The following is a 27,569-nucleotide window of genomic DNA, read 5'->3' on the forward strand; positions in this document are numbered from 1 at the left end:
ATGAATAGAAAGTATATTCAATCCTGAGAAGGGAAAAAGGGTGGGTATCACGGTTTCCATACAAATAATAAGCAACACAAATGTTTTTAACATTGAAAATAATAGGAAATGTTTCTTGAGCACCAAATCATCACATTAAAATGATTTATGAAGGATCATGTGACACTGAAGATTGCAATAATGTCATCATGGCAATAAGAGACATTAAAATAAAAATCAGTAATTTAAATGTAAAAAAAAAAAAAAAAAATCACAACATTACTGCTTTAACTGTATTTTTAATTCACATAAAGCATTAGAGACTTTTTTTCAAAAACATTTAAAATCTGACCTTAAACTTTAATGTTTATATTTTTTATAATCATATTTCTTACTAAATATTGTAAATTCAATGATTTACTCTTCTGCCATTAAAAACAATAATAAATAATAATAAAAAAATAATAATAATGAAGTGAAATAAAATAAAATAATTTATAAAGTACCTTTCCCAAGATCAAGGTCGCACTACAGAGAAAACGTAATGTAATAAGAATAATCTAACATGTTTGAATCATCTTATTTTGGGATATTAAAATACATTCAAATATAAATAAATAAGCATATACAGTTAAACCAAAAATTATTCAGACATTTTTTATATTTTTTGATATATTTTTACTAGTGGGTGCAGGACACTATAGTTCATTTATGTAAGAGAGGATAGCAAAATAAAGTAAACTGTGACATATTATCTCCATACAGTGGACTACCAGTAAAACTGATAAAAATTTGGAACCAAAAATTATTCAGGCACTTTCACCTGATCATGTTTTGTTATCTGACATAATTGAGATAATTTTTTTTCTGACACAGTTTAAATCTGAGATCTTGACATATTTTATTACCATTTTTTTAAACTATAGTGAATAAACTGTAATAATGAATGCAAATATTGATATATGTGAATATATGTCTTTAATTCGATTAATAAATCAGCATATAATTTGATTAATTAATCTTACAGGATTTTAAATAGATTTACAACCCTAAATGTGGAAGGAAAAAGAAAGAAACATGTTTATTTATTTATTTTTTACCTTCACCACTGAAGAAAGACCTCCATAAGAAAGATGTTAACAACCTCCAGAGGGGAGGAAAAAAAAAGAAAAAAAGTGGGCTTATAAAAAACTTATACCAGACAACATAATCTGGTTTTGATACAGTGAGGTTTACTGTCACTCCTCAGCCAACCTGCCACCCATGAAGCTGTCTGACCTTTGACCTTGGCGTTGTAGAGGGCTGATAGATAGAACAGAGATCAGCTTGCGGTGAGGCAGAAGAAGACAGGGCTCTGGCAAGAGCAGAAGCAAACTGAGGCAAAATAAACACTCTCTCATATCCCTCTTCTCCTCTACTGTAACTTAATCAAGCTGCAGACAGTATGTGTATCTTTTTTTGGCAGTGTGTCTCTGTTCTATATCTGAGAGAGGCTGGGATGTCAGGGGCCAGTCTCCTCTCTTTATGAGGCCACGCTGCTACAGCCCTTCTGCACTCCGGCCCAACAGGACAGCTGCTCCACTCTCCCAAATACATCATCCTGTCCGCCAGCCGCTCCCAGGACACCCTACTGCCCCCCCTCCTCCCGCTCGCCTCGCTCTCTTTCTCCTAGCACAAGGTGGGGGAACGAGGGGGGCCAGATGTGTAGACAGAGAGTCCTTGTCCAGCAGAGGTCAATGGATCTAACAGAGCAACTTTCTGTAAGGAGCTGAAAGCCTTCTACTGCGGCTCTCCATCTCGCCACTGTCATGGGACGCCCGCGCGGAACGCTGAGTCAACCTTTCTACAGGCTGCGAAACAGTTTAGAGCGGCGGATGAAATTAAGATCACAACCTGCATCCTCCCTCGCTTGTCTCAAGGTTTTAAGGGTGGTTAACGCCAGACCCCAGGTCCACCTCCCCTGCCAAGGAGTTCATCCACACTCCTGAATTCTGGATGGGAATGACACATGTACACCATTGCACGAGACTCTGAAGTGGTTTATGCATTCAAATGCATTTTATCGGGCTCTTTCAAAGCTGCCGCTGTCAGTAATTTGTGGACATGTGACGAGTGAAAGGGTTAAACAATCACCTTAATGTAATCTTGTTTACTGCTCTGTCGCATGAGTAAATTATTTCACACAGGCTCCGGCCCACTCAACATATAAAAGCTGCCTTATCACCGACACGACCATTTGCAGTGGCTTTACTGTGCAAAAATTATGAGTCATACTTTTACAGGGCTCTCCAGTTTTGACGGCCTTTTTAATCCCTGAACTCTGCTGAACTGTACATTTCCTTAATTGCGGCGCAGCTTGTAACCTCTGTAATTGGCCTCCCTCCTTTACCTCTGCTTGGAGATGTCTAGACAGAAAGGATATAAAAAAAAAAAAGTTGAGGTGAAATGCAAGAATAGAGATGGACGGAGCGAGGGAGAAAAACAGAGAAGGATGGATTAAATTTAGAGAACACTTCTCTTGCCCAAACATAATGAGCTCCTCATAGGGTGGTGGTATTATTTCAAGGGTAGAATAAAGGGAAAGGATTACTGCAATTAGGCTCCTCCCACTTTAATATGACTGGCTGTGGACACCCTTGATTGATTTATTGACCTTGATAGTGAGGTCCACACATTCAAATGAAATACTGCTGTTCAGATTGTAACCCTAAAATTTGGAAAAGAATTAGCATTTTTAGCTATATGTTCTAATACGTGTTTAGAATAGTGGTTTCTCGATTTATGAGTAAAAAAATAAATAAAAAGGTCTGTGGTTAATAAATTACAAACAGTCATTTCTCAAATGTGAACAGGGCCAGCAATAAGGGGGAACGGGGAAAACTTTTGGAGCGGTTAGAACGATTCCAGGGGCCGTGATCAGACAGGGGACCCGATCTGTATTTAATCTCATGTAGCAACTTGCATTTTCAAAGCATATAACATTAACATATACAAAAAGGAAAACCTGTTATACTAATTTTCACCATATTTACTTACATACTGAAAATTTCCATTCTAAAATCCCATTACAAAATCCAGAGGGAACCAATGGTGAATTAGCCCTTCAAGACTGAACAGCTTTAAAAGCTTAAATGTTCATATACAATGCTTTTAGAATGGAAAATGTTACTTTTAACCTGTTTGGCCCATTTAGGCTGTACTATATAAAAAAAATAAAGAAAAAAGTCCAAAATCACATGCTCTCAATCAAATCCATTAGGTAAATACGCACATACAAAATCAAATATCCTCAGTTCCTTTAAATGTAATAATCCACACAGTCTCCTGATGTTTTTCTTTCTCTCTGGCACTGTGAGTTTCTGCTAAGGGTTAGATGTGTATATGATATAAAGCAGTGGCAGGGCCTCCTCTCTGACAAGGCCAGCAGTGTGTTTACCTAGTCATGTTGAATCCACACACTGGCCAGAGGAGGGTCAGCAGGAGGCCAGCACATCCCACCCCACAGTCCTGCTATTCATCCTTGTCACTTACGGACAGGCCACACCCCTCACTCTGTCCTTCCTCTCTCGTTCCCAACTCGTTTATATGGAGATGGTAAGTAGAGGTCTTTTTAAACTGAACACCCCCAAAGTTTAAACCAAAAATAAATCAGACACACAAACCAGTGATAAATTATATACTCTTGGTAAGAACTTCATTAGTATGTGATGAGTGGACAACCTACACTCAACATGCTGAGTTTATATCCTCAGACTGTGTGTGGTGTGGAAATGTCTTACTTCATCTGTGTGCAAGTATGCAGGTACAATTGTGACCGTCACGGTGGGCTGAACAGACTGACCTCTCAGGGTCAGGTGGGTGGGGATGGTGTTGACCATGACCTTGTGAGAAATGCCACTCTGGTAAGTCTCGAGGGGAAGAAGCACCATTAGTGCAATTCAGATGAACTATCTGAACTATCTGATCTATCTATCTATTTATCTATCTATTTATCTATTTATCTATCCATCTATCCATCCATCCATCCATCCACCCTTAACATGTTGAGTTTTCAGAGGTAGAATTAGTCTCTAGAGACTAATGGACTGGAGTCCATTCTTAAGTACTTAATGAAGACATATATACTTGACATAAAATTCATTAAAGTGTTAATGATTAAATTACAGAGCAATTTGACTCAGTGTGACACACTTATTACTTCAATTAATAACAATAATAATAATAATAATAATAATAAGTATTATTATTATTATTATGTATTATGTATTTTTGGTTTAGTTTAAAATTGTCACCATAAATCAGTATTCGCTCACAACTGAGCGTAGTCTCATATTGACTGTTACTCTTATGACTACCTAAACAGTAATTACCCCTCTCTCTGCATGTTTAAATCAGAAGCCTTCAGCAGAGCTGAACCTGGCAGCCCCCTGTGCACATTAATGGCCTTTCTTCTTAAAGTCCTGTCTCTCTGACAATAGAGCATCACTGAAACGCCTGTCGTCCAAACAAAGAGCCTTCTCTCCCAGACACCGGGGTCATGCTCTGTAGTGATGAACCTCGCTGTCACGTGAATACAATGTGATTCCCCCATGTGAATAAAAGAATACCAGAGAAAGACAAAGGGAAAGAGAGAGAGCTGGATGTGTGATGCTATTTTGTGTTGCTGTCATGACTATGAATCAAAAGTGCAGATCTGGGGAATTATAACATCGCATGCACTAGAATGCTGTCATTATAATCAGCAAAGTTGTCTACACTGAAAGCGAGTGAACAGCCAGCATTGTTTATTATAATAGGAGCACTCTAGTTTGTCTGGCTTGCAGTGTAGCTGGGGTGTAAGCGGCGAGAACTCTACTCTGTCCTTGGTCCTGTGCTGTCTCTGGATGAGATTTATGATCGTCTGGGCTGCTGCTGCATGCACTTGGTTCTGATAATTAAAGGGGTCGTTATTAGTTAGCTGCGTATGCAGAGCAGGGCAGCGTGAAAGGTCAGAAGGAGGCACAGAGAACCACAGCCATTCCTCACCTCTCCCAATAGAAACACGGTCACCTCGCCCATAAAACATCTATGTTGTCACTCTCTACTCTGCCAGCTGAAACTGCGCGAGTGTTTAAGGAAATCATTGTATCAGTACAATGGTTGGCAAAGCAAGTGCTGTGAAGTAGAGACAGAATAAACATACAAGCAAGCAAACAAACAAACAAACAAACAAACAAATGATGGCTAAAATATTATGATGCCTGATTATTATGATGTTACAGGAAAAAACTAAAGAATTTCACACAAAACTAATGTAAATCTTTGGAATATATATATATGTATTTAATTTTTTTCCTTCAACACACCTACCTACTACAAGTGCCTACTACTTTCAATCACTGTAAAACTTTCCCACAGACAGTAAAATATCAAATCACAATGACACGATTTGCCATTGTCATTTGTTTTGCCAGTTGTCACTGGCAAGAAAAACAAAAGCATGTAATATTGGAAAAATCCATCAAGCCATGAATATAGCATGAAGAGCCAGCATATTTTCTATGTGCATTATCTATGACACAAAGGCTGCGAGGAGATGCAACCCTAGGGCTCTGAGATCCTTCTCTCTCCATCCAGCCGGCAGCAGAACACAACCCTCTGCCCGCCAGCCTGCACACAATCATAATCACCATAATAACAATAATAATAAAGTAAAGGCATACCGGGCTGGCAGCAGTCTTAGCACACCTCAATCAAATTACACGGATGCACGAGGAACATGTCACCCTTGGATTTTTCATTTGCATAAAACAATTACCCCACGGACAGTGGGTTCAATGTCGTCTAGACTACATGCTTCAGATGGTGTCATCAGCCCCAGACACAGTAGACTGCCTATAAATTAGCAATGAGCTGAGCATAGCCAAGATGCATTATAGCGCTTATAAACCCTGAGAATTTATTTAAATTGATAACACATATGCAAATCTTCCTGGCTGGCATGGCAACGATCTTGATAGTGGGGCTCCATATGTGCGGAGAGGGCAGCTGGGAGTGGCGGGCTAAAATGAACCCTGACACCTTATTAGTGTATACACTGGACACTCATTAACTTCCACTGCCAAGAGAAATCTGACCTGACCCGGTAAAGCGCTGACTTCTTTTAAATCATAACATGCTGGTATGAAAGCAATACCCGTATTTTGATGAAAATGCTTCCCTTATAATGACATTCTGTGCTGAGTGATCAAGGCCTTGAAGCTGCGTTCTCAATGGGACAGCATTCAGTACTGACAGTGAAAGAGTGATAAAATATAGAAACTATTTTTCATTTATGTATTATTGTTGATCCATTAGGACCTGGACTCCATTAGGCTGAGATAACTTTTTAGGCCTTACTCTACCTGAATTAAAATGAGAGAAAATCGATTTACAATGTATTCAATCTTAATCAAAAACAAATGTATGTCTTTAAAATTGCATTTCACATTATATTTAGCGAAAAATAGTCAAGATAAACATTTCTATTTTTTGTGTTTCGTCTTTGGTTAGCAAGCTAACAGCATATGCTGCTAGCTTAGCATAAAATTAACTAGATAAAAAAAAAGCTAAAAAACAAAAAAGCATAGGCTCTTGCATGACACGGATAACCTGTTAATTTTAGCAATAACTCTGGTTCTGTAGGTATATGAATTATTGTGTCACGATTAAGCTGAATCATACATGATTAAATATAACACCTGAAGAACTTCTAAACTATTATAGATCTAATTTCTCTCTCTCTCTTTCTGTCATTGGAGAAGGGAGAGACTTTTATCTTAACATCTTCATGTACTGCAGGGCATTTTCTGCACCTCCCCGTACAAACATTCACCACCATCACAATTCCCTTAATCAATACAGAATGTAAGAGGATGAAAAAGACAGATTGGAGAAATCACACTAGAGAAAAGGTAACAGATTTTACCTTTCATTATTTATTTAATCAGTGGTTTATATTTATTTATTTATGTATGTGTAAGGGAATCGGCCAAAGTTGAGTAAGCTGAGTAAGTTTTTTAAGAGCTGCAGATCATTTCTAGAGCTGTGCGCTTGTTTATTTGACCTCTTGGCCTCTTTATGTTGTTGCGGGAAAAAACGACAAAGACATATTCATCTAGCGGTCCACACAAAAGAGAATAGGCCCACTTACCCTTCCATTACTCCACTAAAAAGTGATGTACCAGTCCATTAAAACAACCCTGCGTCTTTGTTTTTCATTCTCTCTCGTCCCTTCATTTTAGCAAAGTGCACGTGAAGCATCTGTGAACAATGCTTTCTTGAGCTTGTAAATGTCATTAGTAACGATTTGTGTTTTTTTCGTAGCGTTTCTCAGAGCACCTCATAAACCACCCTCCACCTCCCCTCCCAAACCCCTCCGGCCCCCTATCCCTGCCGGTTGTTCCTCGAAGTAGTTGAGCGTTACATCCGCCATCCAGAGATTTTACAGTGGATTCTTTATCTGTATAAACAAAGCAGGTAATGGTGGCTGTTTATTGTACGACGTGCCCCCATGCTAACTTTTATGTCTTTATTGCTTGCATACCAGTTGCCTTGTTTATGTGTCTGTGTTCCCAGCCACTGCCCTTGAACTTAACCCGCTGTGACCCTTGCCAGTTCTCCACCCCCATCTGCCGGCTCCAGCCGTGGCCCCTCCTTCCCCAAATCTCTCAACACCCTCTCTTTTAGGGATTGTGAATGCCAGAGAGACAGAAAGAGAGAGAGAGAGTTAGAGAAGTGGTGCATCAGAAATTTTGGGAGCCCCCGTGATCTATAAGATGAAGTTCCATCCATAAGTGGTGATGTCATGCATAAGCATTTGTATCAGGGTGAAATAGTATTGCCGATGGAGACAGGGAGTGATATTATAGGTGATATTCTAAACATAAAATATTATAGATAATATAGTGATATTATAGACATAAATGGTAAGCAAGCAATTCTGTGATTCTATAATAAAATTCTTCTGAAAAGTTTCTTCTGCATCACCAGAAAGCAGCCGACTGATTTGTCTTAAATGGTTGATTTTTGTCTCTCTCTCTCAAACAGGTCGTTGAAAAGTCTAATTTTGACTGCTTTTGTAAATGAATATTTTCGCAAAAATCATTTAATGAATCCACTTACTGTATTTTAGAATCTGTTATGTAAATTAAGGTGTTTTTGTTATATTTATTATGATTTTACCTGTTCACCCTTCATTCATTCAAATCTCCAGTAAAAATATGACTCTAATTAAATCATAAATTACATCATAGCTTGACTGTAGTTTAAGTACTTCAATTATGATTATCTTGTAGCTTAACAAGCCACATCTTCAAATGAACTTCCTTAACACTGCACCTTTCATACAGTTTTTATGCTGAGTAAAATCTCTCTGGATAGACAAATTTAACCATAATATAATGAGCTCAGAATACTGTGAAGAGGCCCCCACATAAGGTTGGGGACTGCGGGGGTGTCCCGTACATCAGTGAGAAAGAGGATCATCTGATGTCTTGATGGTAGAATGGTAATTAATACAAAGATGGGGAGTTATGTACTGAATATTCCAGTAGAGTGACAAGGCCACCGATGACAAGCTTTTGCTCACATGAAAAGAAAGAAAGAATGGAAAGAAACAAGCAGGGAAAGGGGGGACGAGAAAAAGAGAGAGAAAGAAACAGAACAACGTGACATCCCCCGGCCAGAGCTCGAGGATTAACGATGAAAAGAAACAAAAGGACAACAGTAAACAAAAGAGTAGAGGCCAAAAGGGGCTCCCCTGATTTCTCTTCCCTCCTAAGGAGTGAGAGAGGAAGACGGACAGAGGGAGCGAGCAAGAGAGGAGCTCCTCTTTTGGGACGGACACATATGGATCTATATGCATGCATACAGTGGCCTGGTATTGTGAATCAAGCAGAGCTAAATCAATGTCAGAGCTCAATCAATATTTAGTCCCATGTGTTCCTCATTGCTCTCCTGCACTTGGCCTCACCTTCCCCATGCTAACATCACCAGGACTTTCACATGTGGGTCAATACACACCAACGAGCCACGGCCGAGCAGTAAATCCATTAACCTGCCCGTGCCGTGTTTTAGTTAGAAAGGGGAGGGAAAAAAAAACCTTCTGTGAGGTATAAACAAAGACAAGAAGAATGAATCAAGTCCAAACCGAGAGTATGCAGGTGTTGAATGTCAGTAAATACAGAGGCTATAGGGGAGTCTTTCAGTTGGGGTGTCATATGTTGGCGCCTAGCGCAGGGACTCTGGACACTGTCTGTGTTGAAAAGCTGCAGGTTTGATTTGTTTTGGTCTGAGGGTTGTGTGCATTTGGACATGTGGTATTAGGGAGTTGTTACCACTACCCTTTAAAGTTATTTATGTTTACAAGCAGCATATGGGTTGTCCTGTCTCTCCTGCCTTGGGCTTTAGACACAACAACACTGCTTGTTAGTGACATCTGCTGGGAAGAGCTGGCTCTCTTGTCTTTCAACCCTTACTGAAGCAAGTCCAGCCCCTGTCAACGTACCCTCAACTCCCCCAACTTCTCACCCCTATATGTTCCTTAACTGGGCAATGTGTAGACGCTCCTTCCCGCATGAACACTAGGTACTCTTCTCCTTGTTCTGTAACCTGTCCGCCTGTCCTGTCTCCAAAACTCATACCAGGTTACGGTAGAGGTGTCTGCATTCCTGAGACTTTCCCCTTCTGTCCTGTCCAGACCTGTCCTGACTCAAAAACAGTGCTAATGCACACTAACTGTTAGGTTGTTCTGTCGTCATTAGTAGGCTACAAGCTGCACCACACCTTGATTAATCTTGACCTTGAGAAGCACCAAGATCAAGATATTGTGTCGTTTTTGAAGAACACTATTTGTCTATGAAGCAAACACACATGTGCATTTGCAAACAATTTCCACAAGCGCCAAGGTGTATTCAGCCATATAATTTTTCACTTCCTATTTCCTGAACCTTGTTGTAGACGCTGTATTAGCTTCTTCGCTACATCTCCCACTGGATGCTGAATAAATTGTCATTATTTGATAGCAGCCTGTCCTCTGCAGTCATCTGAAAGGCAGCAGTCATGTCACTCAAACTGTCACTGCCATTGTTTCAGGTCATAAAAATACATGAATCAAGCTCATCATTCACCAGGACACAGTTAAACCTCAGCTCTGACAGTCACACAAGTGGAGCCATAATGGAGTAAAGACTCAATAGAAAGCGTAGAGAGTAAAAAATCTGTTGTAATGGTTGTTTGTAAGTAAGTAGTCTCACATGTAAGGTCTAGTCCATTGTAGCTTGTTCTGGCGAAGAAGCTCCCACTTAGACAGGTAGAGGCCATCGGAACGACATGAGCGATAGCCAACCATAGTTTTATTTTGTTTCCGGTTTGGATAAATCTGAAACAGATGAAAGCACATTAACAAAGTTATTGTACAGAAAGTTCTTGCACAGAGGAAATGTATGTAAACACTGTAATCACAGTCCCTCCATCCAGAAGTATTAACGGGTTATTTCACCCAAAAATGAAATTTCTGTTATTAATTACTCACCCTCATGTTGTTCCAAACAATTCAACAATTTCTCCTCTTCCCTGTAAGTCTCCTACGCAGTTGACATAGTAAACACAGTGCAGCACTTCCGTGTTCTACGTCAGAACGCTGACTCATTATTGGCCGGCTCGGAAGCAGAAGCGGAAGCGGAAGCGCTGCACTGCGTTTACTATGTCAACTGTGAAGGAGACTGACAGGGGAGAGAAGAAATTGCTGAATTAAGTTGTTATTTTTGTTTTGTATTTATGCACCAAAAGTATTCTCGTCGCTTCATAACATTAAGGTTGAACCACTGTAGTCACATGGACTATTTTAACAATGTCTTTAATACTTTTCTGGACTTCAAAAGGTGCAATGATGTTGCTGCCTATGTGTGGTTCAGAAACCCTCAGATTTCATAAAAAAAATACTTAATTTGTTTTCCGAAGATGAAAAAATGTCTGGGACGACATGAGGGTAAGTAATTAATGACAGAAATGTAATTTTTGGGTGAACTAACCCTTTAAGTACATATTATACAGTTTTTCTTGAACTTTAGCTTGCTAGTAAACAAACATCCTGACTCCCAGAATTGCTGTACAATTCTGTCTATATACATAGATGTCCAGTGAACGGACTATGGATCATCTTGAGCCAGGGGCGCCCAAACTCGGTCCCGAGGGCCAGTGACCTGAAGAGTTTAGCTCCTTGCCTCAACACACCTGCCTAGAAGTTTCTAGTAGGCCTTGATTAGCTGGTTCAGGTGTGTTTAATTGGGGTTGGAGCAAAACTTAGGCTAAGACTAGTGAATCATGATTAGATGAGATTTGATTGAAATTTAACTGAGCTAATGTTATTTCCTATCCTTTAACATGAACCTAACCTTCACACAAAGGCATTGGTTTTTTACATTTTCATTAAGACATTATTTAGTATGGTCCACACACATACATTCACAGATGAGGTTGTTGATGCAGACTGAGCTAAAGGCTAGTTGCCCAAAGGAGACTTGGTCATCACTGGGCTTCTCTCTGACCCATCTGAGTCATTAAAGCTCAAATGAGATACATGACAAAGACCTGCTGTTGTATAATAAGTCATGCTAGCCTTCAGCTAACTGCACTAAGACAGATACCTGCCTAATGTCTGCAACACGAGACAATGGTAAACGGGCACATACGCATTTACTGACTTAAATGCACATGAAAAATTACACAGAGCTGGAATATATGAGGAGGTCAGTGTATACACATGAAAACAGTGTAATAAAGGCCATAAAGTCAATATTGTTTCTTTCCTGAAGTTCAGCACAGCTTAGTTAGGCAGACTGTCCCCTCCAGCGTCCATCTTGACAGTTCTGTCTCTATGCCACCCTGCCCTCATGTCACAACACATTTAGGCATCAGTTCTGTTTAAGGTGGGGGTGTGTATGTGTGTGTGTGAGGGCAATCAAGACAGACGGATGCAGCGGCCGGGTGGCGATGGGCATGTGTGTGTGTGTGTTGGTGCCACCGCTGTGGCCCTGCCTCTTTGTGGCTACCCTTCTCCACAGCGAGCAGCCCTCCAGCCATGGATTTGATCTTTGCAAAGGCTAACATCTGTCGGCTGTCATTTTAGAGAGATTGATGACAGGCAGGGGAATGGAATGGAGGGAGGGAAGGATGGATGGGGAAAAAAGCAGGAGAGAGGGGTGAAGGGGGTGAGAGAGAAGGGCTAGAAGAATAATGGCGACTGTGCCAGTGTAGGGCTGATGGTCGGAGGAAGGAAGGAAGAAAAGAGAGTGCAACAGTCGTAAAAGACTGCTGAGGGTCAAGAGTGTGATGTTATCACAGAACAAAATATAATATACATACCTGTAACCATGTCCATTTTACCAACTGCAGCAGGCTTAAATGGATTATGCTTTATAGTGTAATATAGAGTGCTGGACACAGTACTGCCGCTACAATTTTTTTTAAAAAAGCAGCAAGATGGTATTTACAATCTCTTTAATTGCTAACATTATATTGTACAAATCGTGTTCCGGCAGCCATTTAGAGTTACTATGATAAGAGTATTAGTAACGTCTGATTCATTTTTTTTTTTTTTAATAAGATGGTTAGCAACAACTGTTCACAATTCAGAAATGGTTCACAATTCAGTATGAATCATTTGGGCAGATAACTCACACTGAATCAATTGTCATTTTTTCTTACTCAGTAAAACAGTAACAGAAAAAAATTAAAAGCAGCTCATTCAAGTCATTCATACCGAAAATTTTCGGTACGCGTCTTTTGGTTCGGTACACACGGTACACACACCGATGAATACAGAGTTATAGCCCATTAACCACTTTTAAAAACTTTTAACCACTATTAACCACCAATAATCACAATAAGCTCTGTGTTTTGTTATTTGAGAAACAAAGTCTCATCCCTCAAATTCTGTCCATTTTATCACGAAATTCAAACAATAAATGCGGTTTTGGCATTCTGATGTGGCGTGACAGATCACTGCATAGGCACCTCATTTCAAGCGGCGGCCTGAAGAGCGAGTGAACGCGATCTCTTCCTGTGTAATACTAGTTACAGAATAAACATAGCCTAAATGAACATTTGAAGGTATGTTTAAAGATACAGTACAATTTACTAAAATGTATCTCGTGTAAACGCTCAATTAGTGTTTCAAGCACGGAAAGACATCAATGAATCAGCTTGTAAACAATAGCCTATGTCATCTAGTATTTACCTCAGAAAAGCCATTCAGTGTCCACAGCTTGTTAGTTCGCTAGAGAAATGTACTCTTTCACTAAATATATGCACTATATTAGCCTACAGTATATATTCATTATATTTTACTTAACCTGTCTTGATTATTTAATGTATGTTTAAATAAATCTGTCATGAAAACAAGTTATGACAACCACTGTGTAAATGAATAGCCTACATTTTAATAACGAATTGGAGTAGAAACAGATTTATATGCAATTTACATATTTGCATACAATTTTTATGTGAGTGTTTATTATTATATCTAAAAATAAATAGCAAATGATGTATTTAATACTTTTGTATTATAATTAACTTTATTTAAAGACAGGGACACAATTTGTTTAGTAAACCAACACAGTTTAAAAAAAAAAAAAAACAATCTTAAAAACTATGAAGCATGTGTAAATGCAGGAAGCTACTTTTGCCATGTAGCTTACAGTGTAACTAGCTACTTTCTCTTTAGGGTTTGTTACGCCCCATTCTAATAAGAAAAGGGGCTGACGTGAGTTTGGTGGATAATGGGGAAACCGACTCCAGCTCCAATTTGACTTTCACTTGCAGCTTAGTGAGCTACATTTTTTGAGTGGCTTAGCCAATTCTGCTAATATACCATACTGCAGGACACACAACTTACAGTAAGTAGTACTCCAAGTCTTCCCAAGACAAATGGACTACATGGATGTCTCTTCATGAATTTTCATAAATTCCACTATAGTGTGTGTGTGTGTGTGTACCTGCACAGGGAGAGAAAGTGGACTCTGACCCTTTGCACATGTTAATTCACCATCAGGCCCGGCTAACAAGGTAGATCCCTCACTACTTTCTGTCTTTTGTTTACGAGTTAATGGAATTGGGGTCAAGAGGATATGTGTGAAATTCAGTATATCTGTGCTCTTCACATTTATAAAGCAGGTAATTGTTTAAAACACCCTGGCTTTCTGTCTAGAGTTCACTAATGGAAAGCTGATATGTTTTTATGTATGATATAATGAAAGCATTTTAATCATGTTTGTTAGAAATAGGAACACAAAAACAGTTTAGACATTTCTTACATTTCCAGATAAGCAGTGGCGAAATATTTGACTATGATTTGTAATTTACTTAGCTCCACCTTAGTACTATAAGGCCTTTATTATTTATTTATTTATTTATTTATTTATTTATTTATACATACAAACATACATGCACATCATACTCCCTTCATGGTCAAACACATGAATGCATTGGATTTGCATAATCATAATAATAATAATTAAAGCGCCAAGCAGCGATGAAAGGGCCCTCGCACCCGGAGCCACCACCACCCGGTGGCCTTAGGAAAACAGTGAATAGTGGGTGACATGCATGTAAGCGAGTAAATACAGTTGACATATGGCAAAGTCATTTCGACGTGCCACACTTCCTGCTGCCAACAGGTGGCATTTTGACTATTACTGAATTTAACATCGCTAAGGCCTCACACCATCGGTGCTCGGGCCCTAATAATAATCCTGTATGTGAAAATATGTTAGAACATTGTTTTGTGGATGAATGGGGGTGAAGGGAGACTGGAATGTCTTCATGGCAAACATGCAGCTAAAAGCAAATGGAGAAGAAAGGCTACGTTCCTCTTGACTTGTTGCTACACAAAGTACTGTACAACTTTGAAAGCACACTAAACATGCCATTGAAGTCCCCTCTATTCTTCTATAAAGCATGAAGATGATCAAGGCCATGAAAAGAAAAAAAAAAAAGGGGGGGGGGGTAACACTCAGATCGCATAACACTTAAAAACAATGAATAATACAACTCTGTTCTTAACAATAACTCGGTTATTCAGGCTCTATTGAAGACCCAACATTTCTTTAGGACAGTTGCATGGATGTCTTTATAACTATCATTAAAAGCTACACTGTGATCTTTGCAACCTGTACAGCGGTGTGGATAAATAAGTGCCATCATCCTCAAAAAGTCAACTGATCCTAATGTCACAAAAAAATCATCCTTCTAATAAATCAATCAATACTGTATGCATTTGTCAAAGAGTAAACCACAATTTAATGTCTACTGATAACATTTGCACCATTAATTGTCCTGCATCTCGCTCTTGACATAAAGCTGGATTCTCAGAATCAATATTAAAGGTGCTGTTTCTTTCATCATGGTAATAATGGAGTAGAAGAGAATGCATCTTTGTCCTTCTTGTATATAATAGGAGAGAGAGTGAAAAAAATGCAAAAGGATGTTATGCAAATGTGCTTTATAAGTCGAGCGTAGCATCTTGTCATGACACTGTCTATATTTAAAGCAGGTCACCTTAAACCCACCCCTGCTGCCTCATGACAGTGACATCTGGATGCATCACGCACACACACACACAGCCACCTCTGCTGTCGCCGGCTGAATCGGAGAGTGTTTATGCAGATGATAATGCACACCGCAGTTAATACGCCATCATTCCAATGCAGAAAACAGAGATTCAGTCACCCAACAGGCCACTACAGAGGCTCTCCATCCTGCAGAACACACACCCTACTAAATTTCAGCATGTTTAAAATTTTTACATGGTAAAGATTCTGATTATGCATGCATATCAGTATCTGTTCAGGCCTGCGTGTGTTTGAGAGCGGGAGCGGTAGAGAGAAAGAGAGGGAGGAAAATAAAGAAGGACAGGTTGTGGGTGAGGGATAAGAAGACTGACCACAGCTTGCTCCCTCCCCCCTCCGCTAGCAAGGCCGAATTTCAATAATTTCATCAGTTCATTTGCCTCTTAGAAATGCCGGGAGCCTTTTTCCATCTCCTTCCTGCGTTCCCACTCTCGCCTTGACCTAGATTCGTGCGGGGAAAGTGACATGTCTGCCTGACCAGAGAGCTACCGGCCGCGCTCCGCAGCTCAAGTGCCTATAAAAAATGACTCCCTATCTCCAAATAAGAATAATGAAAAGCAGTGCCATGACAGATTGGACATAGATGAGATTGCTGCTGTGACTATATGCATGCGTCGCTTGCCGGCTTTGCATCTGAAATGGAAAAAGGGTGGGTGGTGGGTGTCAGGCTGTCGCTTCTGACGTTAAAGGGACATGGTCCCTCAACCTTTCACTCAGAGCGCGTGCAAATACACACACACGGCACACAAGATTGCTTGGCCTCTGACCATATCTTCTTTTCACACATGGCAAGACCAGAGCTCTCCATGCAAGCTACCTCTGTCAAATAAAACACATTCTCACACAACATTACAGGAGCAGAGAGGACGTCAGTGTGATGTACATATAGGAAGCGTACTAAAATCAAACTCGTTAAATAAATCTGCGAAGCGGGCAGAATTCTTGTCAGGGCACTTTGTAGAGATTAGTAAATCAATTAGAAGTGCTGAGAGCCAGCCATTATAGACAGGAGGTTCAGCAGAGGCAGCAGCCAAGATGGCGGGTGGTGTGGCATGATGCCAATGGGAACATGCAGACACCTGTTACTGCCTGTGCGCGTGTAGAGGAAAAGATATTTCAACACTTACAACGCGTTTCCTGTATGACACCTTGCTACAATTATGGAAATTGATACAATTAATATAATTTTATGATCAAAAGTGCCATTTCAAAAGTGCAACTTCATATCTCACAATGTGACTTTATTTACCACTGAAAACTTTATATGCGCAATTACTTTTTAATTTTTTACAGTAAAGTCTCTTAATTTTTAAAAAATGTATCACAGTCTAAATATTAAACAGCACTAGCGTTTTCAGCATTGATGAGGAGAATCTTTCTTAATCACCAAATCAGCATATTAGAATGATTTCTGAAGGATCATGTGACGCTGAGGACTGGAGTAATGACTGCTAAAATTCAGCTTTGCCAACACTGGAATAAATTGTATTTTAAAGTACACTGCTCAAAAAAATTAAAGGAACACTTTGAAAACACATCAGATCTCAATGGGGAAAAATATCATGCTGGATATCTATACTGATATGGACAGGGTAATGTGCTAGGAACGAAAGGATGCCACATCGTTTGATGGAAATGAAAAGTATCAACCTACAGATGACTGAATTCAAAGACACCCCGAAAAACAAAGTGAAAAAATGATGCAGCAGGCTAGTCCATTTTGCTGAAATTTAATTGCAGAAACTCAAAATGGTACTCAGTAGTTTGTATGGCTCCCACATGCTTGTATGCATGCCTGACAACGTCGGGACATGCTCCTAATGAGACGACGGATGGTGTCCTGCGGTATTTCCTCACAGATCTGGACCAGGGCATCACTGAGCTCCTGGACAGTCTGAGGTGCAACCTGGCAGCGTCGGATGGACTGAAACAATGTCCCAGAGGTGTTCTATTGGATTTAGGCCCGGTGAGCGTGGAGGCCATTCAATGGTATCAATTCCTTCATCCTCCAGGAACTGCCTGCATACTCTCGCCACATAAGGCCAGGCATTGTCGTGCACCAGGAGGAACCCAGGACCCACTGCACCAGCGTAGGGTCCGACAATGGGTCTGAGGATTTCATCCTGATACCTAATGGCAGTCAGGGTGCTATTGTCTAGCCTGTAGAGGTTTGTGCGTCCCACCATGGATATGCAGATCCCCTGATCATCACTGACCCACCACCAAACCGGTCATGCTGAATGATGTTACAGGCAGCATAACGTTCTCCACGGCTTCTCCAGGACCTTTCACATCTGTCACATGTGCTCAGGGTGAACCTGCTCTCATCTGAAAAGCACAGGGTGCCAGTGGAGGACTTGCCAATTCTGGTGTTTAATGGCAAATGCCAATCGAGCTCCACGGTGCCAGGCAGTGAGCACAGGGCCCACTAGAGGACGTCAGGCCCTCAGGTCACCCTCATAAAGTCTGTTTCTGATTGTTTGGTCAGAGACATTCAAACCACTGGCCTGCTGGAAGTCATTTTGTAGGGCTCTGGCAGTGCTCATCCTGTTCCTCCTTGCACAAAGGAGCTGATACCGGTCCTGCTGATGGGTTAAGGACCTTTTACGGCCCTGTCCAGCTCTCCTAAAGTAACTGCCTGTCTCCTGGAATCTCCTCCATGCTCTTGAGACTGTGCTGGGAGACACAGCAAACCTTCTGGCAATGACATATATTCATGTGAGTTGGATTGCCTGTGCAACCTCTGTAGGGTCCAGGTATCGCCTCATGCTACCAGTAGTGACAATGACCCTAGCCAAATGCAAAACTTGTGAAAAACAGTCATAAAAGATGAGTAGGGAAACAAATGTCAGTGGCCTCCACCTGTAAAACCATTCCTGTTTTGGGGTTGTCTCATTGTTGCCCATCTAGTTCACCTGTTGTTAATTTCATTAACACCAAAGCAACTGAAACTGATTAACAACCCCCTCTGCTACTTAACTGACCAGATCAATATCCCAGGAGATTAACTGACTTGATGCTGTTCTCTGATTAAAAAGTGTTCCTTTCATTTTTTTGAGCAGTGTATATTAAAATAGGAAACAGTTGTAAATTGCAATAATTTTTCATATTACTCTTTTACTGTTTATTTGATCAAATAAATGCAGAATTGGCAAGCATAAGAGACTTCTTTTAAAAACATCTTACTAAACTTTTGAATGGTGTGTGTGTGTGTGTGTGTGTGTGTGTGTGTGTGTGTGTGTGTGTGTGTGTGTGTGTGTGTTTCTGTACAAAGCTAACGTTAAACTTCCTCCTGCTGTCAACATAAATATAAGAAGGGTAACAGAAATCACATGATTTACAACTACCTGACATAGACCCAAAATGTCGACTAGTGGCAGAATTAGTTGATGCAAACTTTACACCATTCATACAGTACAACATCTCAGGACAAAATGTGAACAGTGGCACAGTTTCCTGCCATCTTGAGGTTATCTGACTGCAGCCTTAACCAGTCTAATGATGAGATGATGCCATGTCAGATGCCATTGGATTTTTCACACCATAGGGCCGTTGACTGATGGGAGCTGATGTTGTTATGTTGAGCCATGGGCATCAGAGAGGGAAGAAAGGTCACTTGTGATTGTCTGTGACCCAATAAGGAGGCTTTTCACCCTCCAAAGGCTTCACTGATGTGACATTTGGCAGATATGTCCAAACAGGCATATGCACAGACACAAACAATTTGACAGCATTCACAGTGACCCTTTAAGCTAGACTGGACATAATTAAGATCATGCCTTGCCCAAGTAAATAAAAATAACAAACAGGACACAGTTCAATGCTATCATACTGGAAGAAACTTCATTGAAGTATAGTTCACCCAAAAATAAAAATTCTGTCATGTATTCTGCATCTTCATGTCGCAGAAAATCTTCTGTGGAACACAATCGAAGATATTTTGAAAACAAAACAAAACAAAACAAAACAAAACAAAACAAAACAAAACAAAACAAAACAAAACAAAACAAAACAAAACAAAACAAAAAACGCTTTCAAGAGAGACCCCCCTAAATATCTTCTTTGATGTTCCACAGATTAAATAATATCTCAACCACATGCATTTCTGATTTTAACACACTCTTAAAGTATTTAACAATATATAGTTACTTCTTTTACATCTTGTCAGCTAAAAAAAAAAGGAAAAAAAAAGAAGGGAAAAAAAGAAAACATGTTGGAAACTATTCCATGCATGTCCCCTGATTCATCCACAATCCTTTGCTCGGGAGGGGGTGAGACTGTTTCGGGGGGATGATGTGGACAGGTTGGCACCAGAAGCATGTCGCGGTTAAGCAGAAATTAAGCTGACATGACCCTGCATAGAGCAGGTAAACAGAAAGCCTGCTTTGCCTGAGGTTACCATATGGCAGCAACACCAGCAAAGCGACCTGGTGGCTTTAGCTTTGCTTGCAGGGGATGTTTTGCTACCTGCTGTCCTTTTTGTTCGGTTTTGCTTTCGTTGCCGTCTCTCAAACTGTGACAGGCCCTGGCTGAGAGCAATGGGTTGTCAGGTTTGGGAAAGAAAAAAAAAAACAGGAGGAAAACAGCTACACACTTTACACACATATACCAGAGCAAGTGAAAAGAAGAAAAGAGAAATAGAGGTGGGAAGAGAGCGAGAGAGAGGGAGTGTTCGCAGTGGGTTGCCAGCCATATGGTGTTGGGTCTGTATGCAGGGCTCCTTAAGTGAAATTTCTGGAATGACCCGAGGCGATGAGCAGAGCAGTCTCCGCACGGGGAGACCGGCCTCACTCTAAAACAGTTTCTGCAAATTATTGATGAATTGATGCTTAAACGCTATGGCAGTGATACCTGCACCCACTCCTGACGGTGACTCAGCCTGAAAAGCTTGTTTTCTCTTAAAAAATCATGTATATTTGCATATGTTTGACTGGTCTGTGTATTTTGTGACATGCCGAAGTACAAAAATGGAAACCTGAAGCAGTTCGGTGTGCATTGATTTTTAAGAAATTAACATAGATATTCATTTAAAAAAAAAAAAAAAAAAAAATCTGCCCCCAGCTTTCATGAGTTCTGAAGGGGGGTGTTGTTGAGGAGACATGTGTTGTGATGCCTCAAAGACATGCATAAATTATGAGAGGCGAGAGCCTCTGAATAAGAGAAAATGTTAATTATCAAGATTGTCATTGCCCCCCTTTTCTTTTAAACCCCACCCCCCTTTCTTTTCTTTTCTCTTCTCTTTTTTTGCGTATTGTTAATTAGCCTTATTACAATTCTAATTGGTTGAGTTTTACCCATCTTAGTCGATGACAGCATTATGAAGCTATTAAAACAGATCCTCAGTGGGGTGAAGAGTCTAATCAACCAATCACCTCTGATATCTGAGAAATGAACCTTGGAATATTATAATTTTGATCCTTTGTCCTTGTAAAGTGTGCTTACTTCTTTTGTGTTAATTTGAGTGCCGCGTGTTTGTTTAGTTTAAATATGTCTGTTTAAACCTTGCTAGTCTGAATGGAGTTTTTCTAGAAAATTATCTAAAAATAATATTTTTAGATACCGTATAATTAAATTATCACTAACTGAAGAGCATGTTTTTGATGCTATACTCATATGTAAACAAAAGTGAAGAGAGAGAGAGAGAGAGAGAGATGTTAGAATAATTCTCTAAGAGTGGAAAGAGTCAGTGGTGCCTATTGGCAGTTCATGGTAAATTGGTACCGCTGTCTTCCTGCCAGGATCCAGACCATGAACAGAATAAACACCCTCGTTAAACACTGTCAGAAATGCTGACTATTAAGTCAAACCAGACAATGTGCTAATTAGTACATTTGCATATGATCATGCAAATAAAAAAGCTGAACCCAAACCTGTATTTGCATGTAACACAGTTGGGCTCTGTGCTGGAGGCTTGTTGCGGATCAGAGGAGGTTACCACCGCCATCAGCTCACTGACCAGTTTATACTCACAAAGCATGCATATTTCTTCAGAAACTGCTTTAATGATGAACTAAAAATATCACTATCCAGAAATATTGACTTAATATCTGATTAAGAGACAGACGATAGATAGATAGATAGATAGATAGATAGATAGATAGATAGATAGATAGATAGATAGATAGATAGATAGATAGATAGATAGATAGACAGATAGGAACAGATTAAAGTGCAGAGGCGACTCTAAATTATCATTTCTTTATTAAAAAGTAATGCAGCAGAGTTAACTTTGAATTAAATTATATTTGCAAGGCATTACTGGAATCATCTAAGTAAATGGTTCAAAATCCCCAAGGAGACTTGGCTCATGCAGAATAAAAGCACTTTCTTCATTTGAGCATCTCTAAAGGTTAACTCCTCCTGGACAAGATGCCTGAGGAAAGACCAATCTACAGTCCACCAAGTGTTTCCATGCTACATCACATAGAAACAGGGTTGAACTAAAGGGTGCTGAAAATAATCAGGCATTTTTAACTCCTTATTTTCATTTACTGTACATTTCTAAAGGACAAGAGGTAGGCGATCAGTTCAGCCCATTAACGTATATGTGACACTTAGCTGAGTGACGTAACCTACCGATAATTCAGGACTGCACCATATAGTTAAAGTCAGGCTTAAAAGCCAGGCATTATTCTTAAAAAAAAATCTATAAAAAATAAGTGGTTTTTTTTGTTTTTTGTTTTTTTTTTTCTGTACAAATAATTGCATTTTTCTTAGAAACAAAAATAACTGAGCTTTGAAGCATTCATTCATGAGCACTGAAGAAAGCATGGACTGAAACATCTGCTCTTTGGTCTGTTTTTAAGACACTTTTCACTTTTTTTTTTCCACTTTTTGTTAAATTAAAGGTATATTTTTGATAGACCCTTGCTTTGGTCTAGTCTAATTTTATGTTTTTCAGTGTGTGGAAAATTTTGGCTATTTGGTAAACAAAAATAATGAAAAAAATTACATAAAAGGATAGTGTTTTATTATTATTATTATTCCTTTTAGCAGGATTTAACGCAATATAAATTATGAACTACTCAAGGGGGAAAAACTGACAAAAAGCTAAATCAATTCAAATTCAAATTCTTCTGTATATCCATCTTAAATAGCATGTAAATAAAGTTATAACCAACATATGGCTATGAAGATAAAACAATAGGTCTAAACGAGCCCCCCTCATTTACACTATATACACTCATACACTTACTCAGACACAAAGCATGATTAGTACACTAAACCATATGTTTCTGTTTTAATTGCAAGCATTTGATCCAGCTCTCGCATGCTCAGGCTGTGGGGCTTTTCATATCATAAAAAACAGTGTGTGACCCTGATTGGGTGAGATAGCTGGAATCTCAATGTAGCGCTCTCAGGTCCGGGCACTCTGTCAGCTCAGGGCGCAGCAGTGCTCCGGACTGACACGGAGGACACGGACAGGGCATCGTTGCGATATCAATTCTACTCTAGCTTTTCTCCACACTCACAGAGAGCAGAAAGGCAGCTCGTGTGACCCAAGGGAGGGGTGTTCAATGTCGTCTGCCTGCTCGCTGAGAGCTGATGGCCTCCAATTGAGTGCAGATGCAGGCATATCATTTGAATAAAGAAATACCTCTGATCTATGGTATTATCTTGACAAGACAGCGGATAATCAGCTGCTCTGAGCTCGGCCATTACTGAACTCTTTTGTTTTACTTTTCAGCACAAATCAACCCCTGCCTCTCCCCTGACAGCTCCTATTTTACTTCGCCTCTCTTTTCTTCCTGTCTTACTTAAGGACAGAAACACAATGTGAGCATAACTTGATGGAAGGACAAATTGAGCTTTGCAATTCTGGTTGCCACCTTCAATGTGCAAAGAATGTTAAAATAAATAAATATATAAATAGGAGATTCAAGACACAAATCAATTTTACACACTAAAGTTGTGAACTTTCAATATTAATTAGACAACAGCCTGAAAAGTGAAATCAACTGATTCTGTGTACAAGAAATTCCAACTGTTTTAGCAACTGATTCAGTAAAATAATGATGCAAATCAGATAATAAAAAACAAAGCAAAAAAACAAAACAACCCCCCCTCGAAACAGTGTCCGTTCTATTCATAAAGTGTGTCTTGGTGGAGGGTGGGACTATATATCTTCCAAATTGACTGCTAATTGACATTCAGATCTGAATCCATATAGTTACAGTAGCAACGGCCAACTTCAACATTCCATACAATGTGTCACAATACTTTTTTTTTTAAGTTTTGATCAATTTAATCTGTCCTTGCCAAATAAAAGTAATAATTTCTTTAATATAAAAAAATTATCCCAAATTTTTGAACTATGGTGTATATGTATGTATACATGTCTGGTTTTTACACTCTTCTCTATCATTTGATGAATTACTGCTGCTAGAATCACTAGAAAATGTACACAGCTGTCTCTTTTACAATAATTTAATATTAAATATAACTTATAAGGCTATAATTAGCCTAATTTACATAATATAAATGATAATATACATAATTAAACATGAGCATAATTTACTTAGTGATTTTGAAAAAAAAATGTTTGCACTAGTTAAATAGTCATGACACAGCACTATTAGCATTTGGTTACACTGGATTGTGGGTAATTAGTGAATAAGATGCAGTTTTGTGCACTGAAATAAAAATGTTTCATGAATTTGTCCTTCCCTGTTTACAAAAAGAGATGCTGTAAAAAAAAAAAAGAAAAAAAAAAGAAAGTACTCTTTTGAGCTAAGACCATCTACCATTCTCTCCATCTCTGGAACACAGGAATTAACAAGACAGAAATATTCACAGGCGCACCTGCTATGGTTAGTATCCGTTGATTATGCTTTGTTGTGCAGTAATATACTGAGCTGTAGTCTCAAGTGACATAGGTATCCGGAACACCATAAAAGGGAGACAAAAATAGACACTCCTCTGCTCAGTTTATTTGTGTGTGTGTGTGCGTGTGCGTTTGGACATGAGCGTAACAGAGAGGGATCTCGCCACGTCGCAAACAGCTTTCCACAGGGCATGGCTGTGCAACCACAGTTCATTTTGGTGGCTGTTTGTCTGCTTTTTACACACACAAGCACCTCATCGTCTGCAAGAGCTCTCCAGATCCCTCCCCTTTTAGATGCCAAAAGTTAAATCTATATTTAATAGGCTTAGAGATTTAGAAATCTAAAGATTTTTCCACTGGCTCAACTGTGCATTGTTTTTGTTTTTCTGTTTTCATTCTTTGCATTTCTTCCATTTGTTTCTTGCTTGCTCTTTTCATCTCCATCTGTTTCAGGATGCACATATTCTGCACCTACCCCCAGTGCCTTATCGTTTCTTTGCGTTCTTTTCTTTTTCCGTTTTTTTTTTTTTTTCTTTTTTTTTTCTTTCATCTGTGGTGAAAAATGTTTGAACTGAACGGCTGCTTAAGATGTGGCAGAGATTGAATACGAATTATTCCCCCAATCTTAAAGCAGTGGCCCTATGCATAAATAATAAAACAATACAAAAGGAGTTGTGTATGGAGGAAGCTGTCTGTGGTGCCACATGAAAGACGCATGTAGACTCACACAGGGGACTCATGTGTGCTTCACAGAAAAAAAAAAAAAAAAAAAAGGTTTGCCCGAATAACGCACGGGATTACAACAATAAAACACTGTGGCGTCCTTTACCTTCCTTCAAAATGACACACATTTTTGGGTTCTTCATAAATCTGTGAACCACACTCTTGACCCGGCTCTGATGAAGAGCATGGCAGAATTTGTTGGTGATGGAAGCTTCCACTCTTGACACATTTAGATTCATGAATCAGTTTATTAATAAATTGGAATATGAATTTCAAATTGGTAGTCTATAAAAGGCAAAAATGTCCCTGTATGATTTTTTTTGCCTCATATATAGGCCTATATATGATATGATATAGCTAAGCAATATCACATCACGCAAGTAATAAGCGCAATATCACACAAGTGAACTCAGTATTGGCTGGCACTGTTCACATGAGCACCACAATGCATGCGTATGATGGTGAAGCAGGAGCTGGCCAATTACGAGCCGGCGTTCTGACGTAGAACCCGGAAGTGCTGCACTGTGTTTACTATGTGAACAGTGCAGAAGACTGACATGGAAGAGAAGAAATTGTTTAATAAAGTTGTAATTTTTGTTTGGTTTTTTTTTGCGCATAAAAAGTATTCCCGTTGCTTCATAACATTAATGTTGAACCACTGTAGTCACATGGACTATTTTAACAATGTCTTTAGTACTTTCTGGGCCTTGAAAGTGGTAATAACATTACAGTCTATCAGAAAGCTCTTGGATTTCATCAAAAATATCTTAATTTGTGTTTCGAAGATGAATGAAGGTCTTACAGGTTTGGAACGACATGAGGGTGAGTAATTAATTACTTTTTTTTTGGGTGAACTAAACCTTTAATTCGTAAATGAATCAGCTGTTTTAACAAATCAAATGAATGACTCAATGACTTACTCATTTAGACATGTACTACCACCTACTGCCAGTTCTAGTTTCTTGTTTGGAGTATCATTACATTAAAATACACAAACACAAAGTAATATTTTAGGGATTGTTTGCCCAAAAATGAAAATTCTGTTTATTTACACATACTCACCCTCATGTCATTTCAAACGTGTATGAATTTCTTTCTATTGTGGAACATAAAAGAAAATATTTTGAAGAACGTAACGTGTTTTGGTCTATAAATATATCTGAATACCGTTTCAGATGCAGAAGAAGAAGTTTATAGGTAATGAATTCTATTACGAATTAAGTTAAATATTTCTATTTTAAAGCTAATTTTTCTAATGTCTATTTGATGCTTTTCTCATTAACACAATAATGACTTTTATTCATCTTTTGGTGGCAGATCAACTGCACACCAAATGGCTGAGAAAATAACCCCAACAGATAATTAAAAGTCATTATTATGTTAAATGTGAAAAGCATCTATATATACATATATTTATTTATTTAAACATATAATTTAAGGAAAGAGAATTAAAGTATAACTTCAACTTCAATTTCAATTTTCAGTCAGAAATTAGAAATTTAAGTTATATTTTAATTATCTTTCCTTAAATGTAAATTTGATTTTAATAGGCATTATGGAATAAAAAAAAATATGGAATACAAAAAGCATTCTTAATTCAATTCTTAATGCTGCACAAGCCTGATCTAGATAACCCATGGTCAGAGTGCTATGTGATATTGCCATGTGGTGGCACAAGCAGACATCTTGTCTTACTCGTTTTCTCAGAGCTGCGTCTGGCATGAACACGGCACTCCTCAGCTGCTGCCTGTCAGCAACCAACCCAACATGTAACCCCTGACTACCACACCTCTAAGCACTAACAATTTATCTCTCTCACCAAACCCCGTAACAGCGACGGGCCGTTTAATTTAGATCTTTTTTTTTATTATTATTATTTTTACAGTGGTGGTTTAAGAACTATAAACTACACAATGTCTCTAAGAAATAATGCAACACCAAAAAATGCGCTCTAAGCATCACCATGGCTTTTGATACTGTCAGTCAAAGCGTTCACTGAACGGGGACGTTCGACTCGCTATTTATCATCTCTCCACCTTCCCTTCCACCATTCGTCATTCCTCGTCGTTGCGTTTTGTTATGAAGTCTGCATGTGTATTAAGAGGGATTTTGTTGTCCCTAGACACCAATTTACATAAAGTGCAAGCCATCATTGGTTCAAGAGAAGCAAATTACTTCCCTGACAAGATCACCCCCACCCCTTTTTATTATTTATTAATTTTTAACGTAGCACGAGCCGAGGTTGTTAAGAGCACTTAACCAGATATGCAAAATATCACTTTTCCATGACCATGATCAATGAGGAGAGGAGTGGGAATGAAAGAGAGCGAGAGAAAGGAGAGAAAGAAAGAAAGCGCTAAGTGATTGAATTAAGTGCTGGGCCAATCATTTAACAA

At 39.1% G+C, this 27,569-nt stretch overlaps 1 long non-coding RNA gene across 7 annotated transcripts in view; it reads right to left on the reverse strand.

Annotated features, from left to right (window-relative positions):
• The window catches only part of LOC125276940, a 342,031-nt gene that overhangs the window by 46,174 nt on the left and 268,288 nt on the right, over window positions 1-27,569 (reverse strand). For all 7 annotated transcript variants that reach the window (XR_007186778.1, XR_007186781.1, XR_007186779.1 and 4 more), the window contains one exon: window positions 10,254-10,378. This is a non-coding gene — a long non-coding RNA (uncharacterized LOC125276940). The remainder of the gene's footprint in view (window positions 1-10,253; window positions 10,379-27,569) is intronic.

The sequence above is a fragment of the Megalobrama amblycephala genome, linkage group LG10 (assembly GCF_018812025.1).
Source record: "Megalobrama amblycephala isolate DHTTF-2021 linkage group LG10, ASM1881202v1, whole genome shotgun sequence".
Classification (NCBI taxonomy): Eukaryota; Metazoa; Chordata; class Actinopteri; order Cypriniformes; family Xenocyprididae; genus Megalobrama; species Megalobrama amblycephala.